Source organism: Larimichthys crocea, chromosome XXII, assembly GCF_000972845.2.
Source record: "Larimichthys crocea isolate SSNF chromosome XXII, L_crocea_2.0, whole genome shotgun sequence".
Taxonomy (NCBI): Eukaryota; Metazoa; Chordata; class Actinopteri; family Sciaenidae; genus Larimichthys; species Larimichthys crocea.
The window spans coordinates 12,668,993-12,675,294 of NC_040032.1; the positions used below are offsets into that span (position 1 = coordinate 12,668,993).

Sequence of the window (6,302 nt, forward strand, 5' to 3'; positions counted from 1 at the left end):
TGCAACTTTAACATAAATGTTATTTTAACAGACCAAAAAAGCCTATTTGACATCAAAAGTAACATCAGACAATAAATATACTACGATACTACTGCCATCCTATCATAATCATCACCTTTTTAACTTTAAAGTACGGAAAGAGACAAAAAAAAAGACTTAAACTGAAAAAGAGGACCGGCTCTGTGCTGGACTGTCGCCCTCGACTCCTTAGAGGAAGAAGAGGGGGAGAGGATGAGGCCTTAAACAGCTCCTTCAGCAACAGACTGCTACTCCCACCATGTACCACAGGTCCTTCACACCAACAGCTGCCAGACTCTTTAACACCAGCATGACTTTGTGACTTTTTTATATATTTGCTGTTGTGACAAGTGAAGAGTCTTGACCTGTTTGGTGTCCTCCTGGATCTACATTCTTCACTCCTCTGTGGTTCAACTTAAGGTTTCTTCCATTTTTTTGCCCAATTAAGAGTTTTTGGGAGGTTTTTCTTACCCAAGTCGAAGATTTAAAGACAGGGGGTGTTGCATTTTGTGCAGATTGTAACCCCCTTGAGACAAAATGTGATTTTGGGCTACTTAAATAAAAATCTGACTTGATTTGTCCTGAACCTTTTTTTTCTTAAACATGCATATTCCTTTCAAATTATTACTTTGAGACTTTCGGGTAATATATTTTGACCTTATAGTCTTTTTTAAACATTGTCAGTTATTTCATTTTCATCTGTCAATCCAGTTAGAGTCTTAAGAAATTCAGAAGAAATCGTCTTATAAACAAATCTTCATTGTTAAACTAGATGCTTGGAAGCATATTCGTGATATTTTAACATAGGCTACCACATATGTATACATGAGTCATTTCCTTGAGCTGTTGTTCAGACCTATTCAGTTTAAAGTTGAACCTATTCATCAAACTTTGACGAAGAATGGATGGAGTCAGTCCCTTCCATCATATTAGTCATTGGGTGAAGGAAACCAGCCTGAGGCTCAGACGCTATTATACCGAGGAGCAAGCCCAACGGGTGATATCTCCCCAGCATTACAAATTAAGCTCTGGATTGTGTGTGTGTGTGTTTTTTTAGTGACAGGATGTGGTATAACCTGCTGTCCAATTGTCTGCCAGCTCTGCTGTACAGCTCACAGCTTAGTGGCCACAGTGCTGTATTCAGGCAGAATGTACACACAGTGGCAGAAAATACACTCAAGTCCTGCACAAAAGTACAATTCTGAGGGTACTATACTTGCATATTCTCGTTTTATGCAACTTAACTTCATATTTTCTTTTAGAAATATTGCAGTTTTTACTCCACTGCATTTATTCGACAGCTATAGTTACTTGTTTCTGACCATGCTTGCATGAAAAAACATCTACAGATGAAATAAAATGTAATTGCAGATTGACTTGAATACTGCTCTCCGCTGCTGCAATATGAATTCCTATTTTTTCACAGTTTCTTAAAGATTCACTCGGAGTGCCTTGAGGATTGCAAGTCTTCCCTCTTGTCAGACGAGGTGTCTGGTTGCTTCTTTGTTTGACTATGATAGGGACTTTTAGCTGAGTCACACCTCAGTGCTCTGACGGAGCAACAACAAAGCCTTCATGAGCTACACCGAACTTTTGCTGGAGTGAGGCAATGCCCTTTTTCTAGATCCAGTGATAAATGAGCGAGGTGGGTTGATGACTGTAATCTTTGCACAGGGGTCATAAAGTGAAGTATATCTTTCAGAGAAAGCACTGATTTATTATTTTTCCTCGTATCAGCTTCAGTTGCAGATTAGCAGAAGATTAAAGTAGCAGCCAAGGGTAACATCTGTTCTTACAGTCTGACTGGTTGCTGGGAGAATAGAGCTCAAACAGAGTGCTGTGGGCTGTTTTTCTCCCCACTCTCTCTTCTTTATTTCCTCCTCTCCCCTTATTTTAACCTCACAGAACTCGCTGAACAAGATCTCTGAGACCGTGTCTCTTAAGACGCCAGGCAAGCTGCAACATGTGGCTGTAGAGTCAGGATGCAAACATGGATGTGGGCGCACTCAGCATTGATTTATTTCTTACTAAGAAAGGGGATGAATACACAAGTGAAATGTAATGTCATTCAAGCCAAACAAGAGCCAGACAAGTTGAAGATCATTAAGTAGACATTATCTAGAATTCACCAGATGTCCAGCAATTTTTGGCACTTCTTACTGGCTGACCTGAATTGTTTATCTAATCGAAGTACATTTAGGGGGAAATGTAGTTCCCTGGAAAGGTTAAGTTTGAGAACATAATCACTAAAGGTGCTAAGGTTAAAGTCCAAACTGAAGGGGGGAAAACATGTGTGAAGCGGAGAACATGTCACCACACAGTAACCGACATACGGCCATGCACTGTGTCAACATATGTCACTCCTGGGAGGATGTGTCAGGATCTGTACCGATGACATCAGTGTTGGCACCCTTTGATTTGATTTGATGTGTTCATGATGAAGCCTGACGTGTAAGAGCACTACGTGACTTTTGATGTCCCCTACTTGTTTGAATGGTAGTGCGCTTGCAACCGAGTTCAAGTGCTCAGATGTTGAGTGAGTTGTTCTCCTCTGTCTGTTTATTAGATGTGTGAATTTTATAGGATAACAAATGAAAGCAGCTTAAGCCCCCTGTGTATTTGTGTGATTTAGATACACGATGAAGATGACTGCTCCAGATGGGCCACACAAACTCAACCTCAACTAAACAGATACAGCATTTTGCCTGTATTCCCACTCTCTGCTCGAGGACATGTAGGGGTTAGTGTGTGCAACCTGTGGGATACAGCTACATTGTGTCTTTGTAGATGGTGGTATTGTTGATAACTTGTTGAAGAGAAAGAGGGAGCTTGTTCATGACCCTTTTGGGCAAGCCTTTCCTTTAAATAAGAAGCTTTTTTTTCATTGTAACAGGTCTTTACCTTCATGCATCGTGAACACGTGAGAGAGGAAAGTTTTGGTGTCAGTCGCACTACTGCTTTTTGGTCAGGAGATGGCGCAAACTCTTTGTAAGAGCTGACTGAAAAGCTTTACTGGATAACATTGCAGCAAAGTCCAAGAAAATATGACTCCCATCATTGTAGGCCTATTATCTTTATTTACACAAGCAGTTTTTCACTGATAATCTGAATTATTTTAATACATTTTATCTAATGATGTTCAGATCTTATAGAGGAGTCATTGTTCTTGTATGCCCAGGCAGAGAGAGGTGTGTGTGGTGTGCTGATTGCATAATGTTGGCAAGTCTAGGAGACATTAAGATGCAGAGTGGCCTTATTTGACATTGCCATCTGTTAGATAGCCCTGAAATACAGCAGCACATGACACGTGCGGAATAAACTGATTAGATAAACTGCAAAGTGAAACACCAGTCGACAGCAGACTGCCATTACAGAGGCTATGACTCTACAGTTTCATGACAGTTCCCTCGGGGTGATGCAGAGAGTGCTCCATGGATGAAAGAAATGCATTAGCCTTTCAGTAAAATACTGACTGATAACCTGAATGGAGTATATGATCAGTGCAGTCTATGGTTATACAGAGGCAAATATACAAAGGTAAGTTTGTTCTTTCTGATACAAAGAAGCTGAAAATTACATTTAGAAAATAAAGAATTTGAACCTTTTTAGTATGTAGTGCCATGTGCGCCGAGCAGCAGAGTTAGAATAAATTCTCAGTGGATGGATGACAACCTCTGACAAGGTCACATATGCTGTGCTGTCATGGAGGGATGAGCTGCAAATTTGTATATAATGTGATTTTTGTTCTGTACGTGCCCTGAGAAACGGATCCATTGTCTGTGGTTCTTCCGTTTTTCCCTATTGGATGAGTTTTTCTTCTTCTGAATCAACAGCCTAAGGACAGAGGGTGCTGAGGCAAACTGTGATTTGTGATTTTGGGCTCTACAAATAAAACTTGACCCGACTTGACTTGAAATCTTACCTACCTTACCTTCTTAGTAAAACTAGTAAAACCAGACTAAAATTACAATTTCCAGGAAATGCAATGGGTTCCTATGCAACCAGGGCTATATCACAATAAACAGTTATAGTGGTGTCACTGTCTGTGGTAGTTTTAAGATAAGATAACATAAGATAACATAAGATAACGTAAGATAACATAAGATAACATAAGATAGACTTTAGTGATTCTGCACCTGGGAAATTAATCAGAAATAAGAAATATATAGAAAAAAAGTCATGAAGTCATGCTGGTGTTAAAGAGTCTGTACCTTGCTCAGGCACACCTGGGCAGTGCCCAGGATGTGATCTGGCACCTCTCCAGCTATCAGTCCACCCTGCACACTTTTGGTCCATGCTGGACTTAAATCAGCCACCTTCCGGTCTGTTGGTGAAGGAGCCCCCCCATAGTCTTGTTATTGTTTGTAATCAATAAAGAAAGGTCTTTTAACATTAAAATTCCTGCATGTTAAGGTCATATATAGCCTGGGATAGTGCTAGTTTGATAATATATGTTTGTTTTGGGTTTTTTTGTTCTATGAATTCAATTTTATTTGAGCGATGGGATGCCACTCCACCCCAGCACAGATAAAAGTATCAAGTCAACTTTACTGTCAATGCTGCTTTATGTACAGGACATATAGAGTATTGAAATTTTGTTTCCCTCTTATCCCGTGCAAACAGCATAAACATGACATATAAAATATAAGTAAAAGATGTGAAAAATATAATAACTAAAATATACAAATCTCAAGCCATTTGTGTGGCAATATGGCACAGTGTAATGTAAACAGAATTATCAGTATAAATATAAGTATATGTATGGCTATATGGACAGAATTAACAGTATTTACAGTACACACAGTGAGGTATATAAAGTAATCTGAACCTATAATTTTCCAGAGAAATCTGAAGGGATGTCTGTTAAACCCATATAATAATAATAATGGCAGTTTAATGTCACTCTGTGGCGGGTCCTCTCTAGCCTGGATGCTTCGCGGGAAATTCCCCACGTGTGACTTCATGTGAAAGGCAAAAAAAAAAAAAAAATGAAAACAGTCGTTTGAAATAAACACCTCACATGTAACCAACAATGAGAAGACGGTTTACTGTCAGTATTATGCAGCTGAATTACACCCTATTGACTATTAAGTTACACCCCAGAAACCTCAAATGATTCCTCTCTTATATGGAAATGTTTTGATGACGTTAGGACGACTTACCTTGATTTGACCAGAGGGGTGTGAGTACTGCTATTTCTATCTGAATCCGCTTCTGTAGTAAAAACAACGCATATATACGGTTGGATTATATTTATTTAAATTTAAAATAGCCAGCATGTGTTTTTTTGCGTTAACTATAAGGACGGAAAGTCAATAATCAAACTATTGATTATCGCCGCCACCCCTCTCGGGTGAAGTAATGGTTCGCTCCGTTGAGAGGGGGGTGAACGGTTACCGTCTCTGCTCCGGATTTGCCGTGACGCGCCGCGGATGTTTGTGTGCTCTCCGAGCTGCCCGCACACACACACACACACACTAAAATAAAAAAGAAAGAAAGAAAAGGAATACCTACAACTGAAGCCCGAAGACCACTCTTTAACATAAAGGTGAGTTTAAACAGTTAAAGTCGTGTCTGAACCTAAAACGGCGACACCTTTTTTTTTTAACGGTTTTAACGGTCGCCAAAATAACGGTCACGATTCAGCCAGGAGCTAACTTCTTGTTAGCAAGCCGTTTGTTTAATGTGTGTGTTTATATATATAAATATATACAGACACTAACTATCTATAGCCGAACTAATAATATATAACGCAGGTGTTAAGGATTTTTAAGGACAACGCTATAAACGTGAATTCAAAGGAGGGAAAAGTTCAAATGTTGTTGCTATCTGTGGCTATTCCTCACACATTGTTGAACTTAAATGTTGGTTTATAACCTTTAAGACAGCTCAACACTTCCAGGTGTTCATGTTTCTTTCGCTTTCATGTTGTAAAAAAAGCTCCCACTGTGACCCAGAGATGTTTTAACCTGTAGCAGCTTTAACCTTGTTGTTATTATTGTTATTATTGTTGGTGCCATGTCACAGGAGGAGGGTGTGATTGTGTTTGTTTGTCTTGCTGCACCTTCACACTCAGTTGGACTGTTTTCTGCACAGATACTAATACTATTTCAGTTGTATATAAGTTTTAATCTTTATTTTCTGTTCTTCTATTCTTACTTATATAAAGGAAATATTTCTATTTTTTCTATTAGTTTCTATGCACAGGTTCATCTTTTAGGTGTAGTTTTAATGTATATTTACTGTGTCTCCTGCTGCTACTAGATGCCCAAATTTCCCTCAGG

General features: G+C 39.2%; 1 protein-coding gene across 1 annotated transcript in view; it reads left to right on the top strand.

Annotated features, from left to right (window-relative positions):
* Positions 1 to 5,407: 5,407 nt before the first annotated feature.
* cxxiih21orf91 (chromosome XXII C21orf91 homolog) overlaps positions 5,408 to 6,302 on the top strand; it is a 17,751-nt gene continuing 16,856 nt past the window's right edge. The window contains exon 1 of the mRNA XM_027273624.1: positions 5,408 to 5,566. The gene's annotated coding sequence lies outside the window, so the exon portion shown is untranslated. The remainder of the gene's footprint in view (positions 5,567 to 6,302) is intronic.